Here is a 24,266-nt window from a genome sequence, read left to right as displayed (position 1 = left end):
AGCTTAATTTTTTGACTTTTTAAATATCTTTTTTAAATATTTAATTTAATTTAAAATAGTAACTTTTCTCTAACCTAAGTTAAACTATTAGTATAAATTAACTTTTAATCACAAATTTCAATATAAAAATAATGTTGTATATGTTCTCAAAAAAAAAATTTTAATTAGTACCTTTAAATAATCTAAAAACTAGATAACATAAACTTTTATTAATAGTTTTTTGATACACTAAAAATTATTGTTCAAGAGTTCTATTGAACTTTAATATAAACAAACTTATTTTTTTATGTTTTGAACTTAACAAGTTTTATGTTATACACAGAAAGGCTTGTTGACACTTTAGACACTTAAAACTCAGGCTGACTAAAGATATTTTATTTCTTTAAACAAAATCTAATGATAGATTTTTCTTTTTAGATTTCAAATAATATATACTTAAATTAGTTTTAATGTATTTCATAGCATAACAAAGTTTGTAAAAAACTTGACTTTTATTAATTTTAAAAAGTTAAAATTAACTTTTTTTAAGAATATCAAAATATCTGGATGACTCAAGAAAATTTAAACTTACTCAGGAAAGTTTTTTAATAAAATTAATGTCAACCCTTTCTGCACATTGTTAAAACATTATGTCTAATACTTATGTATATAAATGTTTTATAAAAATTTGTACATTTTAAAATGTTGTTCATCAAATTAATTTTATCCTAAATTTATTTTTTTGAATAAATGTTCCTGATTTTAAGTAAAAACTAGTTAAATTAACTTCTATTTAGTTTTATCACCTTTTGATTGAATAAAAACTACAATTTGAATAACTTTCAATATTTTGAATAACAGTATAATACATATGGAAAAAAATGTCTTCTATGCTTTAAACCGTTTACCAATGGGACAAAAATAATAATAATATAAAAGGAAACATTATAAAAAAAGAAATGAAGAATCCAAAAGAAAACTCAGTTACAATTTTATTTGATTCAGAAAGTTATAAAACTGATGAAAGCCTAGATAATCTTTTTGATAGTTTTGCTTACTTGAAAACTAAAAGTAATCTAAAACAGCTTCATAAAAATAAAAATGTAATTACTATTACTAATTTATCTAAAGCTGATTTTAAAACTTTGCTTAAAATAGCAACTAAAGGTAAGTCTAAATTTAAAAATATATTTTGCTTTTATACTTAAAGCTTTTGCTTATTATTTTCAAAAAGTTTAAATCATCATAAAGTAGATTTTCAAATATTGAGTTTAATGTTTTATAGGCGAAGTACAAATAAAAGAAGAAAACTTAATTTCACTTTTGGAAGCAGCTAGCTATTTAGGATGTGAAAAGGCAAATAAAGTAATAAGTCAACACATATATGACAAACTAAATATGAAAAACTACTTTTTCTACTACAAGCTTACAAAAGTATATAAATTAAACAGTTTGAAAAAATGTTTGTGCAATCTTTTACTGCAGCAGTATATCTTAAATGAAGATACTTCAACATTTTACAAACTTAAATATGAAGATTTATTTGATATACTGTCTTGTGAAGAACTGCAAATAAGTTCAGAGTTGGAACTTTTCAATGCAGCAGTCGATTGGATAAATTGCAATAGAAATGAAAGATGTAAACACATGAAAACTTTTTTAAAGTTAATAAGGTTACCTTTGTTGACCACTGAAATATTGACAGACATCATAAAAAATAATAAACTTTGCAAAGACTGTGTTGATTGTAGAAGAATTATTTACAACGCCATTAAAAGTAAAACTAATTTTAAAGACAAAGCAGCAAGTTTACAGTTTCAAAATCGCTGGTACTGTTGTGAATTTGAAACTAAAAAAGTAATGTTTATCGGAGGAAAGTTTTTAAGCAACGATGATTTAATACAAAATGGTGTAGAATACGAATTCGACAAACAAATTGCTACGGAATTTATCAAAACAAGTAAAATGTTAGAACAAAGACGTTACTGCAAAGCTGCTGTAATTGGTTCAAAAGTATACTGTTTCGGTGGGTTAGATTCTAAGGGAGAAAATCTAAACGCTGTTGAATTTTACTGTAGAAAATTAAATACATGGACTTATACAACTTCTATACCAGATATAGACACCTATTCTGTATGTATTTGTTCTTTTATGAACAAAATTTACTTTTTTGGGGATTTTTGATTTTTTGGTTGGGTTTATGATCCATTCAAAGATAATTGGGTGAAAATATCAAATATAAACGTTAAAAGATATAAATGTTCTTGTGCAGTTTTGCAAGGTCAATGCGTCGTTTTGGGAGGTTATAATTTTTCTGGTAAAATCTTTAAAACTGTTGAGTCATATGACCATTACCTCGACAAATGGTCATTTCTTCCCGACTTGCAAATTGCTAGGCGTAATCCAGGTGTTTTTACAAAAGGAAACAAACTGTTTGTTATTAGTGGAATTGATCTTGAAAATAAGTCAATTAAAACATCTGAAGTTTATGACTCAATATCACAAAAGTTTACTTTTATTGCAAGTATTTTTGAAATACCATGGTCAACTAACTTATTTTGTACTTATTCTTACGATAACAACGTTATTGTAACTTTTGATACCCGATACTACATTTACAATATAAATACAAACAGTTGGTCTGGTGAACATGTTCTCGAGCCTGAAAAAATAATATGTGGTTATTCTTGTGTAGAGTTGAGCAAACTTATTAAGTGAATGTTTTTAGTAAATGTTATGTAAGACTTTTTCTAATTAACTACTTTAACTATACTTTTTCAATTTCATGTTACAAACAATTTTAAATAAATAACTAACTACTATTTATATAATTTAAAATGTTTGTTTTAATTAAGTTTGTATTGATTTTTTTTTTAATTATTTACTTATTTTAAATCCTATTCTTATAAATAAAATGACACCTGCTTCATGGCAATACATTTTTGATCGTCGACTTCTTTATATTGTTAAATAAACATCTACAAACAAAGTAAATGTTTTTATTTATTTATTAATTGTCTTAGTATCTAAGTTGAAAAGTTGAGTACTAAGTAATAAGCTTACTTAATTATTTTGTAAACTTGTTAAGATATTTTTAATTTTAAATGAAGGCAATACAAATTTATTTTAGATTAAGAAAGTATGTGTCCAATGAATTGTAGCTTCATTTCAATAAAGTCTGATGTAGCCAATTAGTATAATAAACAAAATGTAATCTTAAAAAAAAAACTTAAATTTTTATTGCTTAATGTGATTAATAGATTAAATTGTTTTTTAATTAATTTCACTCGAGTATCTTGTCTAATTAAATATTTTAAAATTACATATTTATAATTGAGTATTAGTGTATAAGAGCTTATTTGTTTTATTCTATTTTAAAGTTACACAAAAGTCAATACTATGTTTGTGGCACAGTTCATTTTAACTGATGTAATTATTGTAACTATAATCATTTAAACAACTAGTGTTGATAAATTTAAAAACTTAAGTAATATGTTTCCAAGTATATTTTAGTTCAATTTAATTGAGTCTGATATTATTTAACTTACTGTATTCTAAAAACTTATTAATTTTTCTGTTCTAACAGTTTTTGTAACTATTATCTTCTAATTACGTTTGTAAAATAAAGTAACCAGAGTCAGAAGAAAAATATAAAATACTTCGACGGCATTATTTTTTTTCCGTTTTATACATTTAATTTTAAAGGGAACTTTATGCTATATTAGTTTTAAGACATTGAAGTTATAATTTATAGATCAATTATGTGTGAGATAGTTTGTTTTTTTAAAAGTTTGTATTACTTAATTTTACATTTTTTTAGTTTTTGTATTTTTTTAACCAAAATAATGTTAAATTAAGTGATTTTCTTGGTAATTACTACATTCAATTTTTTATGAAAGATTATATAAAACTTAAGAAATCAGTATATAAATCAAGATTATTAAGATTAGATCATACAAATTTAAATAGAACAATAGGAAGTACATAAAAAAGTTGTAATACTTAGTAGTAGTTTATAAGTATTTCTGATATTAGTTTAATTTAAAGGTATAAGTGTTATTAACTAAAAAAATAGGGTAAAATTTTTAATAGTTTTTATTTTCCAAGTTTATTTTATCTTTTTAGTTTGCGTTACTCTTTAGAACCTATTCAATTTATGTTTCTATTTTTGATCGCTTATGTCTCAATATATACTTTGAATCTTTGAATTAAAACTTAGAATTAAAGGATTTAAAATTGATATTTGAATAAAATACTCCATAAGTTTGTTTGAAACTTTGTTTCTCTTCTAAAAAAGACTTGAGGTGTTTCAAAACTACATGGCATACCAAAATAAGTACAATGTATATTTTTAATAGACGTTCAAAACTTTTTTTTCTGCATAGCAAAATTGCTAAGAAGCACATTTTAAAGTTTACAAGGTTTAAATTTACTCACAGATCTGATTTTAAAATGTGACAACCTGGGTTATCATATGTTCAATAATTTCAAAATAAACATCACAAAGTGTTTTTCAAAATAATTGTGATCAAAACAAGCTTTATGTGTCCAAAACTACATGATATAATAAAAAGTGTAGAAAATTGTTCAAACACACCAACTTGGTTTTGAAGCAAAGCAACTTGAGTGATGAGATCTTCAATCTTGTTTTCGTATAAAGCAAGAACTTGAATTTTTTTAATAATTTTTTTATTAATTTACATTTATATAATCGTATAGTTTCAATTTTTAATTAAAACGTTAAATCAAATTTATATAAGAACCGTTCAGTTCTAACCTACACAGTTCTCGACCAATAGAATTCGAGAACCGATAACCGACTAAGTTATATTAAGGAGTTTGTTATATTAAAAAATAATAAACAAACAAAATACAATAAAAATAAAGTTTAAATAGGAATCTTGCAACGGTAGAAATAGTGCGGGTTGGAACTGTAAGTACACCAATTTAAATAAAAGATACCAATTTATTTCAGATTGACTATTTGCATATACATAACTTTTAAAGATTTTACATTAAAATACTTTAATGATTGTCCAAAAACTTTTGAAATTTTCTTGTGTTTTTAGAGAAAAATATTTTTCTAAGGTTTAGTGATTATTTTTTCATAAACATTAAAAGTGTCCTGAATAAAATTTAGGTAAAAATTTATCGTAGTCGTAGATCACAAAGTAGTTGTTATAATAAAATTTTAATTTAGAGTTTCAATATATATTCAGAGCCATTTAAAATTTCGAAAGCAAGTTTACATCTATACTTTAGCGTTATAAAGTATTGCAATTTAACTTAGAGAGAAGTTTCGTCTATTAACAAACCAGAAATAAATATTTTAATGTGACGTTAGAAAGCTAATTCAATCGTTATTTATCCGAAAACATCTAAATTTTTGTTTTACGATTTAATTGTATCGTGATTTCTCAACCTAAAGTTTAGCTTAAGCATAACTTCTTAAACTATTGTTTTTGTTATATGTATTATAAAAAGTTAGAAAATACTGAATAAAATATAAACATATTAATTTACACTTTATTTTATATCTAAAGAAAAAATAAAAAGCTCAAAATAATTAGCCATAGGAAATTATGTACTTAAAACCTTTTGATTATAAAGGATAACTTTTTGAAACTCTAATCAAGAAAAGTGTATGCATATCTAGTATTAAATAACCAAGGAGCTTAAACTTATTATTTATTAAGAAACTACGACTGAATGTGAAATAAAATCCTCTGTTATTAAGTACATTGAATTGTTTTCTAGTGTAACTTTGTGACTTCTATGCCATGCATTTTATGTAAGGATAAGCTTTATTCAATATCAAATTAGTAAAAAGTTTGTTGAGTTCGTTTAACAAAGAGCGTTGTAGTTTATTGCATCAGCAAATAATTAACAAGTCTCTTTTTTTACGATAATATCATGCAATTGGTTAAGATGAACTCCTTTTTATGTTTAAAACTGTAAAAATTTAACTATTGTTAATAGTAAGTTTGTACATTGTAAAATAACAGTTTTGAAGATTAATTAAAAACTAATACTTTTTAGTATATTAACTTTTTGTTTATTTTATTTAAGAGTTTATTTTGTTGTATAAAGATAAATTTATTTAGTAACTTAGTTGTCTCTAATAAAAAAACCTAAACAGAACAAATAGAAGCTTTTAATTAAATAAAAGATAATTATAAGTTCATTTTGTAACTGTTGTTATTTCTAAACAAAATAAATAATTATAAATGAATCAAATACCAACACCATTTTTTAAGAAACTTTAGTTAAGGGTGAAAAGCCCATTCTACATGTTAAGATTTAGTTTTAAAAATCAATAAATGTTTGTCTACATTGAACAACCGCAGTTCATATTGATTTCAAAATTTCTCTAAAATAAAAAAAGCTTATTACTTATACCAAGTTCAAATGTACAACAACTAAGATTTTTATTATTATTGAATGTAGTAAACTTTTTAGATACATTGCCAAATAATTCTTGACGTGTTTGATATATATGATCGATGACACATATTTTATTTCCCATACTAAATGCAGAATGTTTAAAATGTACATTAACCTATCATGCAAAAATATCAACTTATTATCATGATGATCACATGACTCCTTTTACCTTTTTTTTTTTAGCTTTTTTGTTTTTATTACCACCAGAAATAACAATTTGCCTTCAAAATCTGTGTAAGCAGAATCAACCTTTCCATTTTGTAATTCTTTAAATTTTGGTAAACATATTTTTATTAACTTTATATTTATAACAAATTTTTGTGAAACCACTTTGTCTAAAGAACGAACCGCTGAATACAGTAAAACGTTTCATAAATGAACAAACACTAATACATCTTTGTCGTTTATTAAAAACTTCTAATGTTTTCCAAAATTTAGCCTTTCCTGAGTACACTTTCCAAAGGGTTGATCATGCCAATTCGATTATCAGACGACAATACATCAGTAGACTAAGACCGGTTTCGTCCTTATTAGAACTCTGCAGTCAGTCAAAACCGAAAAATTTGCAGTCAACAACTTTCAAACGGTTTATTTTGCTTTCAAATGAAGAAACTATTTGCTGGTAATGATCAGTGACGCCAGCATTGTCTTTTGCCGTGAAATGTTTAAGACATTGTTCACTAGGCAAGACAACTGGTACGCTTGTATTAAGAACAATCAACAAAAATCGGCAAAAGTTTGCAGAGCAGAAACCTAGACTTGGGTTTGCCGTGAGACAAGCTTAAGTTTAACAAAGAGTTGATCATGCCACTTCGATCATCAGATCACAAGCCTTCCGTAGACTTTGTCAAATTTCTCCTCATGCAATAACAATGTTCATATAAAACTGAAGGTTTTTCACCAATATGGTTTTAATTGTTGGAGAGACTAATAATTGCTTAACTTTTTGATATATATTTTTTTAGTTTAGGTGAAAATAGTCCAAAAAACATGTTAACATAGTCTGCTCTGCATCTAAATCATATAAAATTAAGTATTACTACTAGCAACATGTTAAAAAACAGTTATTTATTTTCCATAGTTGTAAGCATTGCTTAATTCTGACTACTCAAAATACAAAACTTTATTTTAAAAAAGACAACAAAGTATTAGTTGGTTGAAACAAATATTTATTTTCTGCACAAATAAGTCTATAGAGAATTTTCAAAGTCTAACGAAAATGCGGTTTTACGAAAAATATTTTCATTATACAAAAAATAAAAATTTTCAGTAAGAGCGGTTAAAAGTTTTTTATCGATTTAAGAAAAAAAAAATTGATCCTGCTATTCGAATTTAAACATGTTTATTATAATATTTTGATTCAAGTTAATTTTTTATGCTGTTGTTACCAATTTTTGCATAATGTGTACTTTTTAATAATCTATTTTTAATAAAATATTTACTTAATAATAAGTGCTCGAGTTGTTTGTATAGTCTTAATACTTTATGTTATAAAATAAAGTTTATTAATAGAATGAATAGTCATTATAATGATCAGTAAATTTATTCTCAACTTCTAAAGAAACTGTTTTGATACAATTTTTGTTTACTTTAATTTAACAAAATTATTTTAGTTTTTAGAAAATTCTTATAAAACTTAAACATTTTATACAAACAAAAGCTTACATGGAAAAACAAAACTTAAGAAAAACAATATAAAGTAAGCTCTTACTTAGTACTGGTTGATATCTAAAAATGATAAAGTATAAAGCACAAATTATTAATTAAATTTTATTTTTTGGGAGTCTTTTGAAGAGCTGAATAAAAAATCTTGTCGTTTGTAATACAATCTTTAACAGTCAATTTATTAGTGTCAACGTCGTAAAATCCTAAAAACCCACTCTTATAGTTTCTGTAAGACAAAACAATGTTCCTACCAATACTTATTGCTGAGGTAGTATACAAACGAGTTTTGGACAGCTTAGTATTTAATGTAGTAAACTTTCCAGATGTACTGTCAAATACCTCAAAGCCTTTTTGACAATCTTGATCGATTACAAACATTTTGTTACCCAAACAAACTGCAGAATGATGAAAGTGGTTTCCATTCATTTCAGGTAGAAACATCCACTTATTTTCATGATGATCATATGATTCTGAGGTGTTTAAACGTGTTCCATCCTCTTTATAACCACCGCAAACAACAATTTTGCCTTCAAAAACAGTGCAAGCGGAATCAGATCTATTAGTATGCATTTCTTTTAAGTTTGTCCATTTATTGTCTTCGGTGTTGAACTTATAACAACTGTTTTTCCAATCGCCGTTTGCAAAGGAAACATCGCCAAACGCATAAACACTTTTCATAAATGAACATACAATAAAGTACATTTGTTGATTTGTTATTGCTTCTAATTTTTTCCAGCATTTTCTTTTTCTAGAATACATTTCATAAGAGGACTTCCAATTCTTTTTTTCCATAAAACGACCAAAGATATATATGACTGAATCAATTTCAACCATTTTGCTAGTCCATTTCCGTGTTAACATTGGGCTCAATTTAACAGAAGATTGAAAATTAGTTCCTGTTAATTGAATAACTTCATTTGTAGAACCGTTTGTAATAAGACCTCCACAAGCTACGATATTAAATTTATCCTGATCGCAATAACGAACTTCATACAAAACTGAGGGCTTTTTACTAAACTTCATGGTCTTCATTTTTGCAAAGCTAACAAACAATGTGTGAACTGTAACTATATTTTTATAAACTTAATAAAAATTAGTTCAACAAAATTTTTACTTAATTTCAATTGTGTATTTTGATAGATATTTGATAAATTAATAGCTATTAAGAGTTCTTTTGAAACAGTTCTCACTTCTTACTGTGAGCAACTTAATAATTCATTAAATACTAAATAAGTTGTTTATAGATAAAATTTAAACTTTAGATCTACATAATAGAAACTTATGGTTAGTGAAAAATAACAAAATAACATTAGTATCTTAAAAAATTTATATCTTAACAGCATGAATTTTGCTATAAAATTGTCTAATCGTTTTTGTGATTATTATTAATTTACAGTAATTTATTTTAATTTTGCGTTTGTCTAAAAATAAAAAAAGGTTTATCGGTATGTAGTTTTACAGAAAATATATTGTTTTCAAGTTGTTGTTTTAAACAGGTCTGAGATATTTAGAAACCTTAAAAATATCCTAAGCATTTTATAATAAAACTAAACTGGTCTGAGTCATAATAAGGTTTTTTAGATATTTGTAATATTCTGAGTTTCCTTAGTGTGTAGCAACCCTGGTATTAATTTAAAAAAAAAAAAAAGAGCATCAGTGTACGTACATTAATGTGCATATAAGTTAAATTGTATGCAACTAATGTTTTATTTTAAAAGTTAAGATGTATTTTCAATAAAAACTTTTTTCACCTTACATCATATTATTACATTGTTTGAGAAGATTATGTTCACAGTTAAATACATTTGCGTACAGAATTTGTGTTCATTAGTGAACATAGAAATTAATTTACTGGGCACAAAAGTTAGTTAGAAAAATAAAAAACGTATTCTGAACCCAAAAATATTTTCCTTATGTCTTTTGTTTTGTTTAAATTAGGTATGTAGGAACACTTAAATAAAATAAAAGTGAAAAACACTCATATTAGAAAACTGTGCTATTTAATCTTACATTTAATCTGAATTTAATAAAAATTACAAACGTTAAAGTGAGTATCTGTGTACATTGATGTCCATAGATAGTAATTTAAATTGCTCAGAAAATTTTGTTTCAAAAAACACAAAGAGTCAAACCAAAATCAAAAAACTCTGTTATACCTTATGTCTTGTTGTTATGTTGTTTCAAATGTTTTTGTGCACACTAAAATATAATATACAGTGATAAGGCGTCTATAAGAGAAACTTCGGTATAATTTACATTTTAAACAATATAATTAAATTGTAAATAAAGGATATGTTAATTAATTGTTGTTCATTAAATTTAAAAAAATTCATTACTATTGCTAATAATTTATCTATTTAATAGTTACGTAAAACATAACTAACTTTTTCAAAGTACCTTTAAAAGTTAGTCTTAGCTCACCAGTTGCTATTGTAAGAAATGGCCTTTCATTTAAACAGATAAAAAAACATTTGTAAAAAACCAATCTGTCTTTTTCACAGTTTTGAGCCGAATTAATTAAAATACTGAGGGTTTCAAAACTTTATACAGAGACGTAAAACTAAATTAATCAAGTTACAACAAATCACCATAAAAAAAGTTTGAGTATATTTTGGTTCAGCGGGCCACATTACATTCAAAGAAAAAGTGTGCTTGCGGGATTTATTTTTTGCAGGCCGCAGTTGGCCCGCGGACAACAGTTCGTAGTATCTCTTTCGTAGACTTTAGTATGCCGTGCTACAAACTCAAGTTTAACATAATACTTAATAATACCAAATCAATCGTCAGACCACAAGCAATCAGTATATTAAAACCGATTTTGTCCTTATTAGAACTACTTAATCAAAATTAATATATTTAATTTGTTTACTAAATTTTAAGTAGCTATACTGTTATAAAAATTTCTGTTTAAACTCATATAGCAAATATTTTATACTAATTCAAACGAAGTTTTACTCCTAATATAAAAATATATTTGTTTTTTAATACTGGAAGCACGTCACGAAATCTGCGTAAATAATTTTACAACTTCCGCTTTTAAATAAATTTATTGAGTGAACACCACGACAAGTTGATGATAATTTATACTATCAATTTTGATAGCTACAAACTACTAAACAAACTATTTGATACGAAAACAATGACTTAGTAATTTATATACAAACAAGTTTAAGCCAAAACTTATTGTTATTTCTGTTTTACATCACAAGATAGTTTATAAGCAATATTAACGTATAAAACGTTTTTAGTAGTATATAACATGCAAGACTTATAATATAATACTTGATGCACAGAAAAGATGCTTTAAAGGCAAACAAAAAAGGCTAAATAGGGTTTGTTGAAATACTAAGTTACCAGAGGTTTCTTTTGCTTTATAAATACAATTTTTTAAATGACTAAATGAAGATAAGTTTATAGCTATTAATTTTTAAATCTCTAAAGTTCAATCATAAACAATTTTTTTAAGTATGTTACTTCTATGTATTTAGAACGACTTTTTTATCTTTTTCACTGTTTTTGTAAAAATTTAATACTCACTTACATTTTAAATCTTCAAAAAAGTTTTAACTAGAAGAAGTAACTTATGAGTAAATATTATCACATTATTATTTTAGTATAAAAGAATTATATACAAGATTGTACTAGGCAACTATATTAAATTAATATTATATATAAACTAAGTTATATTAAAATTATAAAACTAACTTTCTGTTGAATTTTATTCTACTTTACCACCAGATTTAGTGGTTAAAAATACTTCGTTTTAATCATAAGTTTCAACAATTTCTAATTACAAAGCATCACGAAATAAAACTTAAAATTTCTGGCTTTAACTTAATGACAAACCTTGATTGCTTAAATCTATCATTATTGCACAAATACTTCTTTAGGAAAAATATATATATAACTTTTTATATAGTTATTTATAATAAATTTTATTGTTTTAGTTTTCGGAAAATACACGTTCAAAAAGTTTGTTTTATTTTTAAACCCTACCAACACATTTTTATGAGCCAGATACAACTTACTATAAACTTTTATAATACGAACTTTTTGCACAATTTTTTCAGTATTCGCCTTAATCTGAGTAAACTTTTAAATTAAGCCAAAAAATTTAAGTAAATTATGATTTGAATAAAACGTTCACACCAGGGTTTCTCAAAGTTGGTCATATGGCAACTTGGGGCAGTGATCTGCAAAGGGGCCATAAGAAAAAAAAAATTAGGTGTATTTAAGGTTAGCTCTTTGAGAAATATTATAGGCGGGTCCTTTGCCGTTTAACTTGGTTGAAGAAGGTGAAAACGTTGCTTTAATTAAAAAAATAAAATAAATGCTGCTTAAAACACCAACAACAATAAAAAATTATTCTTTAACTATAAGTCTGAATGCAAATAAAAGTTAATTTTTTATAAACTTAAATACTTGTACAGAAATAGGCTTTAATTTATATACTAAATATGACTTAAAACTTGTGGGTCCGTTTTTATTACGTCACTAGTTATTCAAATTTTTATATTATATCTAACTTGACTTTTCTTAAGTTACTAATAAAAAGTAAACGCATACTTTTTTGTGCACACTAATGTTCTGTGTTTTTTGTCAAAACTGTTATTTTTTTCGAGATAACTTATGTGACTACACATTTTTGTTTTTAGTTTAGAAAAAAGTTTTTTGTATAGACTGTTTAATAAAAATGAAAGTAATGTAATTAGCTTTTTTTTTAATGTGAAGCTATAATTTAATTTAGTTGTAGATAAATTTAATATATGTTTAGAAAATTATAAACTGTTTGGTATATATAAGTTGAAAAGCAATATATTATTATAAGAAAAAATATTTTTAAAACAAAGTTAGCAAAATAGTTGATATATTGTTTTAAACATACTGCACAGCAACAAAAAAACAAAAAAAAAAACATTTTTAAGAACATTGTTACTAGTGCTAACAAATACACCAATTTTTTTAAATGCTTAAATTTTATTTCTGAAATATTCGACTTGTGATCTTAAAACTTTTTTTATATAGATACATCTATGTGATTAGCGTTTTATAGTAAACATTGCATTTATATTATTTTAATATTATAATTCTTTTATTAGTTGTAACAAATCATTGCGAATTTATTAATGAAATAAAAGAAAAAGACTTAAATATTATACAACATTAGAAGTAAACATAAAAATATAAAAAGACTTAATTAACAAAAATATAGTATAATCAAAACAACCTGATTAAAAAATTAAAATGATATTGTTTTACCATCAATTAAATGACTTGAAATTTTTAAGAATTAAGTCTTCATGCTGGCTTACTTAGGTTGACATATGTTCTTATACGAAAAATAGAATCTGGTATTTGTGGTTTCCATTAAATAACGTTACACGCAATTTTGAGTTGAAAATTTTTTTATTGATAAGTTTAACAACAAAATATGAATTTTAGTTTTTTTCTAATTATAGAAAAAAGTTTAAATCATAAATATATTTCAAAGTGTTAAATGTGCACATATATATAAATGTGCAAGTTTTAACATTTGTACACTTTAATTTTAAAACACCTTTTTTAGTTCATAACTTGATATTTGTGCATATTCAAACTTAATTTTTTAAATAAATTTTAGTGCTAATTATTTATTTTAAAAGTTTACCGCAATGTTATCAACTTAGGAATATTAATATTTTTCAATGTTACAATATAAGTGAAACTTAAATAAACAATTTTTTTCTGATTTTAGTTGCTATACGCCATTAAAATTTCAGGTTAACTTTTTTTATATAATGTAAGAAAAAAATCATAGTTGTGCGTATGTTTTGAAACAATAATTTGTACAGCTTGATAGTTTTTTTCTTAACATTAACTTTATTTTATATAAAAGAATATGTTCAAGTTATTTAAAGTCACAATACAAAAGCAACAAAGAAGAATATGTTTTTAAAGTAGAATGCTTTTCTATAGGTTTTGAAAAACTTTTATTGATCAACAACTCACAAGAGATATATAAATTTTGCATGTAGTAAATAAAACTGAAAACAAGATAAAGTATACACAATTTTAAACGTGTTTCTAACTAACTTAATAAACTTATAAAATACTTAACTTTAAACGTACTTACTTAATGCACACAGTACTCATAAATTCATACATTTAAATAAAAAGTTTCAAATTTTTTTATCAAAACGTAAAATTAAAATTATAAGATTAGACAAGTGTTAGTTATTATACCATCAGTTTATATGGTAACAACTAAGTTTAAGGTTTTTTATAGAAGTCAAATAAGTTTGTACAAAAATTTATAATAATATAAAAGATTAAAATATGTGATTTTCATTTAATGACATCATTCAGATAGTTAAAATGTCAAAGCAAAAAGATAAATTTTTAAATAATAAAACCAAACACTACGAATAAATTTGCTAACGATTAAGCTTAATTTATTTTTTAAACATAAGTTTTATAAGTGGATTTTAAAAGTTAAACCAACAATTAAATATATAAGTATGAATTATCGACCAAAAGTAGTTATAGAAAAAACTTAGACTCATAAAGCTAAAACACAATTAAACCTTAAAGGAAATAAAATAGAATACAATTAACGGAAATTTATATACAACAAAAGTAATAATTATTTTTATTTATTGTGGAAATTCAAGTAAGCCGAAAATGAAATGTTTGTTTGTTCTGTAGGGTTAAAAAATATATTTTGTAAATTAATTCTATAAATATTTATAAAAATCCTATAGTTACGAAATATGGTAAAATGTTAAAAGAAACAAGTTCTACTTTTAAGATCTATAACTGATATTAATAAACTCGTTTGATTTTTCAACGTTCTTTAATTAAAACTGTTACAACTTTAAGAGTTGAATAGGGAGCAGATAACTATAGTTTATAAGTTAATAATTTTGTGAACAGACTAAACATGTTCTAACAGCGAAAACAAAAATTGCAAAGTAGTACAGGAACAAAGTTTGCTCCTTTTAGATAATGCTACTATCTAATAAGATAGTTACAAACTTGAAGTATGTAATATTCGCATGTAGTCAATTATTTTATTATATAAATACACTTAAAATAAAGCTTACACTTACGGTTTAAATTTTATTATCTCAGGTTTTTACATTAGATGCAATATTATTAAAATCATAATTTTTTTTAATATTATATGACTTTAAAAACCTCTAAAACCTAAAACATTGTTATCAAATTATAATTGTTTAAATAAACTAACTTGATGTCAACGTTTGAAAAATAATGACGTATGCTAAAAGTATGTTTTCTTTTTATGTACTACAAGGCCTAAAAACGATTTTTAAAAATGTTTAACTATCAAAATAATAAAATAAATTGTATCATCAAAATAGTTAAATAATTTATTTCCTTAATGCTTCTTTACCAATTTATAGGTTTATTAAGTTTATAATTGAGGTTTATACTAATTTTTACGACTTAACTTTTTTTTTCGATATTTAAAAGCATATTCAGTTAAATTATCAAAACTCAAATACCTAACCAAAAGTCATTAAAATTTTGTATATTTAATTTTTAAGTGACTAGATTTAAGCAAAATGTTATAAGATTTTTTAAAATGTTCAAAAATATTTGGACTGTAATTGAGATTACAATTAAATTCATGTCTTATATCATTACTCTAAAAAAATTTACCTGAATAAAATATACTTAGAATTTTGTATATATTGTAAAAACAACCGCGTTTTAACTTATAAAAATTAGCATACTTAAGTTTTTTTATTTATTTTTCTTAATAATTTTGTTTCACACAAAGTTTATTTGTTTATGTTTGTTTCAAAACTTAAGATTGTTGAATTAACTTAAAAAATAAACTCTCATACATACCTCTATAAGTTTATGAAACTTAAGTTTTCAACTATAAACTTTTATACTATTTTAAGAAATTGTTAGGATTTGAATTAAATGATAGTTAGTAGCTTACTAACAAAAATTACCGAGATTTTAGGAGAAAACTTTCAAGTTTTTTGATTTCGTTTGTAAAATGAAATTAGACAAATACTTTTAAGTTATTTAAAAAAAATACTTTAAATATATTACTAAAAAACTTTTTCTACTTGTATAAACATATTAACAATATATTACATTTGCTTGTATATCTAACTAAAATATTTATTAACAAAAAATAACTTTTTTGTCAAAAATAGTTTAAAAACAATACAACTAAAGTATACGGTTACGTCATAAAATGCAAACCTAAAACTTTATCTTTTTTATGGTGTATATATTTGTAGGCAACATTTATTGCAAGTTACCCCAGCTGAATCTAAGTTTGTAACCATTTAAACAAATGGTAAAATAAATAGCGAAAATTTATAATGAGTGACTAATCAATAAAGTTATTTTAATAACCATGTTGTAAATAATACTTATAGTTAAATTGAGTTAATATATTGCTAATTGTGAGCTCAGTTTCAAACTTTTATTGATTTTATTGTGTAGTGTACTGCTTTTTGTAAAATAACTATTTAGATATTTGCATTTCTTCTTGGGAATTGTATTTTCAATTTTATATAACATTAAGTTTATTAGTAAGTTTTTTTTATCTATTGTAATTGTTTCAATTGCATATTTTGATTAATTATAGCTTTATACTTTAATATTTCGGTATAATGTGAAACCTGGTAAGTTTTGAAACCAAAACACTATAGTTAAATTTTACAGTCTATTGTTTTCTTTGCCAAACCAGCTTTAACTTAAGATAAAATCTATTAAACTTCTAACTTTAATCTAATCATTTGATCACAAATAAATTTAAATTCAGTATTTGAGTGTGTTTATTGTTTTATTAATTTTATTTTGAATCTTGCATTGTAAGGTATACAATTTTAATACTGCAGTTGAAGATCCTTATAAATATGTTTACTTCTTAAAAAGTTTGTTTAAAAATTTTAAAAGCCATTTCGCTTGACTACCGATGAATAAATATAAACAGCTAAAATTTTACAAATAAATATTGTCATGACCTAAAATGATGTAAAACGTAATTTATTTTACCTAAATAATTTAAAAAGGCCATTAAAGTAAACACTTAATTGTAAATTATCAAACTAAATAGCCATCTCTATAACTTTATAAAAATCTTTACTTAATACTTTTATTCGTTATGGTAATGAGTTCAATTTAATAAATTAGCGAACATTGTAACAAGTCTTCAATTTTTTAAGTGTAGACAGTTTAAATACATATTGTAGTTATTACAGTGAAAATTATTCTCATTCATAGTCATTAGTTTATTAAAGACCAGTAAAAAAGAAATTTTGTTATATTTACAGTTTTAGCTATAAAGAATTTTTAAATGAGTTTTAATAATTGATCTGCTAAAATAAGTTTTTTCTAAGCAAAATAATTATAAAAATAATAATAGAAATATACTTATTTAATATTCGAGTGTGCGCATTAACTTTTTTAAACTTAATAATAGTGCAAACGTTTAAAATCTTTTACAACTTTGAATGCTTCTAAAAAATTATTCATGATTTTTACTATTGGAAGTTCAATTTTGGTATAAATACTTTTTTTTAAGTAACTACTTCAGTAACAATAAACATCTAAACAACAAGTTTCATTTTATGTATGTGAATTGGTAAATTGCTACAGAAATTTTGAACACATGTAATTAAGTTTAACAAAATAATAGTAATACCATTTACAACTAGAATAAATTATAAGTGAAAATTAACAAAAGCTTACTACATTACTCTACTTTACAAGAATCACCTGTGTAGAAACCTTGTGTAAATGAAAAATAAAGAGTAGTCACAAAAAGTCTATAGTGTACGAAAAATATTTACAATTTGAACTAAATAATAACATACATATAAAACCTGTGTTTGCAAAAAATTACAGCGTGTTAGTATTTTGATAGTAATTTTTTCAATGTTATCAAAATTGTTTTAGTTTTTTTTTTTAAATAAAAGTTCTGCATTTGTTGAAGTTGTAAAAAGTAAACCACAGATTGTAGCTTTTATTCGGTATGGTATACTACCAAAATCCATCCGCATTCAAAGTCTACCCGATCGAAATCCACCAATTTTTATTTTTTCTTTACCTGTTAATTAATTTTTAATGTTTTTGCATTTTTATATTTTTCACTACCCTCGATCGCACCGCGGTTCTCGAATTTGACTGGGTGGATTTTGAGCGGGTGCATTTCGAACGCAGGTAGATTTTGACCGGGTGGGTTTTAAAGGTGTTCTAATTTATTATATTGTTTATTGAACGATAAAAATTCGCTTAAAAAGTTTAATCTAAGGACCTGGTGTACGAAAAAACATTTCGGTTATCGAGTTGTACACCACTTTTAAACACATATAAATATACCATTTTTCTAGTTCAAAAACAATACTATAAATTCGTACGTTTGATATGTATAAACATTTTGTATCAAAATAGTTCTGCAATGATAAATTCACATTAGATTCTGTATAATTAATATTCTTTTGAATAGCTAAAGTTTTAGCTTTAACTTTAAACAGATATATGATGCACCTAATTCTTAAAAATATGTCCCGAAATATAAACTTAACATACTATAAGATACAATGCTTTATGATTATGCATAATAATTGATTTCATTCAATAACTGTACATTTAACTTTTTTAACTTTATATTATTTTGTTCATATTATATAAAGATTGATGTACATAGTGCATTGTACTCTAAGCATATATTAACAACTTAACGTTTTTTAAAATAATAGATTTAATTTTTTTATAAACAACGTGACTAATAAAAAAACTTGTGCTATAAGGTATTTGTAAAACGATAATAAAAAAAAAATGACGAAAAGAGTAGTTTTTAAAGTTTAGAATTTCATAAGCCAGTATATGTTTATAAAAAGCACACAACTTATCGCTTCCATAACAAAACATTTTATTTTTAGATAAAATCTTATCATCAATCAGAAAAAATTACTGACTGTCTTTTATGAAGTTTTTTGTCATTTATACAAGCATAACCTGAACTTAAATGTCAAGTATCAATTGTTAAACATAAATATCTAAGTTATACAAAACTTTAAACACTTTTCAATATAATGCTAATGTTTATGTTCTGTTTATAATTAAAAACTAGATATCTAAAAACAATAAGCTTAGTTCTTGCATCCAAAATTTTTGAATTTTCATTTCAACGCTGTTATAGCCAGTTTTCTACCTGAGTATTAAGCTTTGTTGGATTGCTCTTTAATCTTAAGAAATTGTAACAGCTTTAATTAAACAACTTATATTAGTTATCATATTTACTTCATTAACAACATATCGAGTTTAAAACAGAAGTTTAAAGAATTAAAAAAATAGTTTTTAATAACAGCTTGGAGATGATATTCCTAAGCTATAAAAGCTTTTACGTTTTACTACTTTGATTTTATTGATTAAAAATTCAAGTTTTATTTGAAGTAAAAGAAAATTAACTTTTTTCAAAGAAAATATTAAGGTATTAATATAGTTTAAATCAAAAACGATAAAAAAAACAAAAGAATTACTGTTAGCACAAAAATATTAAAGCTTTAAAATACAGTTAGAGACAATATAATACTACTAATCTATATTCAAATTAGAACGAAGTTGATCAGTTGTTTTTACAAATAGAAAGTTTTATATATTAGTAAATCTTACTTGTTTTTTTCTATTTCAAGCTCACAAAGCTATATAGTTACTGCAACGGTATATCTTACATGAACAAATGTGTTTTAATGTTTTTACTTTTTTACTATGTTTCTGAAAGTATTTAGTTTATGCAAAAAATAAACAAACTTTAGTAATAAGGTACGTCATCAATGAAGTTTACAAACTGTAGCTTTTCTTTAGTACATTCTAATATTAAGACTTGATTAATGTAAATAAGTACTTAGTTTGTGGCCATCTAAAATGATGGTAAAATTAAATAACGATTAGTGTTTTTTATAATCTTTTTTTGATTCTTTGAGTTGATTTTTAAATATAGGTTTATATGCTCTTTAGTGCACTTTTGTAGATTTATAACTTATAAATTTTTCTTCGAAAATAGAATTGCAATATTTTATTGTTGTTAAATATTTTTATTTTTTAAGTTGATGCTAATAAAGAGATCGTTTAAGTTTACTAATAACAAATAAAGTAGTTTTTTGTTTAAATAAATACTTATAATGTAATTTTAACAAAAAAAGTGTTACTTATATGTTTGTTTTATGTAATGAATTCACGTTTCCTTTTGATGTTGTTTGTTACAGTATATTATCAAGTTAGATTAGATTAAAGTAAATAAAAAACATTTTTTGCTCTAAATATAGTTTAAAACATGTTACCACAAAGAATTTAGACTTAAAAAATGTATTACAGTAAAAATACAGTAAGCATAAAATTAAATTTAGTATGCATAGAAAAAAAAAAGAATTAATTAAACATTTTTTTAAACTAAAAACCAATTAAGGGTCCTAACACTAAGTCTTATAGTACTTCTACTTCTATACTTTATCAAGTTATTACCTACCTTACAAACTCTACAAACTGTTTTCTTTATGTAAAATATCATTCCAACAGTGTAAGTATTTTCCCCCTTATTCCACAATATTATATCTAACAGAAACTTATCTATATTTAGTCAAATGCCGTGCTCAGATCTACCTGCAAAAACAGCCTGTACCATAAAGGATAGTGTACTCTTCACAAATTCTGATAAGGCTAGGGTAGTAGAATGATCCCCCCTAGATCCAAACTTGGAGCTGTTGAGTATATTAAATTTGCTATGAAATATATTTAAACGACAGCCTTTTCAATAAAATTTTTAATATTTGACAACAGTGAAACTGGTCTGAAAGTAAGAATGCCGCAATACTCAGTTTTAGGACTCATAATGCTTTTGGTTTGAAAAAAGTAAATAAATTAAATAACTGAATATTTTTAATTGTTTTAAAGTGACACCAAGAAAAATATTAAAAGGACAATTGTCTTAGATACAAAATTAAAAAGAGTCCGCTGTGCGCGACTTGATAACCGAACGGTTTTTTTTTTGTTCACAAGATCCTTGGATCAAATATTTTGGGCATTTTTTTTGCCCTTCGATAAATATACTTTTAAATTTAAGGTATTAAGTGAACAAAAATAGTTCTCAACTTTTATTAAGAATAACGAGACAAATATACAAGATTAATTAATCAAGACTTTATTTGTTTCACTTTTTAAGGGATCTTCAATTACAATCTAAATCTTAAAAATAAAAGTTATTCAAAACAAGTAAGATAATATAGAGCAAAACAATTTTATTTGTTATTGGTATGTCTTTCAAATTATGGTTAAAGTCTACTTCTTAGAGTCTTCCATGATTTGTTTTGTTTTACTTTATAGTATGTTCCATGTTTTTTTAACTTTTATTTTTTAGATTTAAATTTTAATTGAAGATCCTTAAAAGGGTAAAACTTAGTTTTGCAAATAAAAATCTCGAATAATAAATCTTATAAAAACTATACTGTATATTCTTAAAGCTGTTTTTGAATTTTGATTTAGATATTGGTAAAACTTCGAATAATTTTAAATAACCTAGATATATACCTTATTGAAATGCTATTCTAATTAGTTTAATAATTATTGGAACTCTACGATAGTTGATTAGTTTTAGCATTTAAACATAGGTATTGTCAGTACGATTTACGTTATCTTAATTTATTCCTTTAATAACATTATTTATTTATTTTTCGTATATGTCAAACGGACAAACTAACATAGTAACTTTTTGGTCTATTAAAAAAAAAGAGTTTTGAGAGATTTTTGAACTTAGTTTTTTTTCCAGTACTTGAAAAATAAAGGTTTAAATTAATTCAACTGGATAAAATGAGGAATTTATTATCTATAAAGAAATTCTTTAATAAAAAAGTCTAATTACCTTTCTTTAACGTTTATTACTTTTACTGTAGTATTTTTACACTTAGTATGATTGTATTTTAAATAATTTTAGTTTAAAGATTAATAAATTTTATTTGACAACTTAGAATACTTACTAAAAACATATTTTAAAATATTTTTTTTTATTTTAGAATGAGGAAAAAGAAACTAATTGACTTTTGCATTAGTACTAATATAAAAATGTAATAAAACACATTTAATTTTCTTTCTTTTTAAGTAGTTATTTAGTATTGGCATCTAGTTTACTAAATTCTAAACTTTACTATTACATAATTTTGCAATTTTTAAACTTTAACTTTATATCAATGATAATCTTATATCAATTTTAGTACAGTTTAATTAAGTAAGATACAAATTTTGTTAAGCCCAACTTAAGAAAATTTAAACATAAAAAACAAATGTGTTTTATTATATTTTTTGAATAAGTTATGCAATGGAAAATTTGTACTAATATAAAAAAAAACATAATAAACTACCTCATTAAAAGCTTTAAAATATTTAAAAATTGTTTATTTTTAATTTAAACCTAAAAAGAGCTTTTCGATAAAAACTTTCATTTAGTAGTTACTGATTAAAAGTTCATAAAAAAGATAGCTAGCTATTCAGTTGTACCATAATATTTAGCTATGAATTTTGTATAAATTTTGTGTTTTGGTAACTGATATACTTAAAAGCCCAAAAAAAGAAATATACATGTTGTTAAGTATTCTTTTTATTTGTACTTAGGTGACCTCCACAGAAACTTTTTTCTATAGATAAAAAATGTTAGCACAAGAAAAAGTTTACTTCAAAAAAAATTAAGTGTAAAGAAGAAAAAAAATGTTTACAAATAAAACTTTAACACCGAAACATTAAATGTTCAATTGTTTAATTTTTTTTTTCACTTTAAAATTATAGATGTCCCAACTACCTGTGTTTGTTATTTTAAATAATAAATGCTGCTAAACTATCTTTTACATTACAAAAATTGTAAACAACAAATTTAAACTTCAATTTTTATGTATGTAAACTAATGAGATATTGTTAATATAGCCATTTAGAATGTATACAAGTTTGTAGTTATCGAAATTGATAGTATAAATTATTTATAACTAGTTAAACTTATGACCAAAAACTATAAAAATAACAGCAATATCAAACTACATTTTTTTGTATATAGTGACATGAATAAGAGTTAGAAATTGTAAATGTAAAAATAATATAGATTTTTTTTATTGTTCAATGATAGTAAACTTTTTTGTGGTGATCTATATGTTTCAAATAAAAGATTTAGCTAGAAATCTTCTAGAACACTTTACTGCTGCTAACATGTAGTTCAGCGTGACATTTTAACTACATGTTAGCAGCAGCAAAGTTTTATAAAATTATTTTTAGCTCCAAATCAGTGTACATATAGCTTAACATAGATTAAATAATAATAAACCTTAAAATAAAAAAATTGTTAATGTTTTTTTCAACAATGTTGTTTGTTATAAGTATTTTATTGATTTAAATTTGAAATAACTAAGTATAATATTGTTTTATGCTTTCTTAATTATCTTCTTCTCAAAATTGAAATTGTTTTACAGGTTTAGATAATCTTCAAGGTAATTTCTAGGCATAAAGTTTCTTTTTTTTTGTACATGGTTCTATATATTTGTTAGGGTTTTAAACTGTTCTTTTACACGACTTATTTTTTTTAATGTATACTTAGATTTTTTTTAATGTATTACAAAATCAGTAAAATAATACTTTTTAAATTTTTGAAAGGTTTTTCAATAGTTAGTTTGACTTAATCGAAACTAAAACGTATTAATTTTTAATAAGACTAAAATTATCAAACTTATGTAGTTCGTGCAGTTAAAAAACTATATTAAACTAGCGAACTATTTTATACAAAAAAAAAATACTATTAAACTTTAATAAATTTTATTTTGCAATAATACTCGCTAGTATCTATTTAACTTTAAAAAACAAGTTAGTTGGTCTTATTTATTTCATAATAAATCTTTATGTTTATTACTAAATGTTTTATTATTTTTAATAAGATAATAAATGTTTTTATGGTAAAAAACTAATAAACGCAGAAAGTGAAGTTATTTTTTAGTTTTAATTCAAAGTTGTTATAAAAAGCATAAAACTGAACTTATTTTTTGAACATGGTATGGTGCTATACCTTATCGTCTTTAATTTGTTCAACTCTGTACAATAGTGTACAGGACTTTATTTATTTTTTATTTTGAACTTATTTAGGGATGTACAAAATTTTTAGGCTGAACCAAAGTTTTATT

Source organism: Thalia democratica, chromosome 5 (genome assembly GCF_965202585.1).
Source record: "Thalia democratica chromosome 5, ktThaDemo2.hap1.1, whole genome shotgun sequence".
NCBI lineage: Eukaryota > Metazoa > Chordata > Thaliacea > Salpida > Salpidae > Thalia > Thalia democratica.
Note: the sequence above shows the minus strand (reverse complement) of the source record.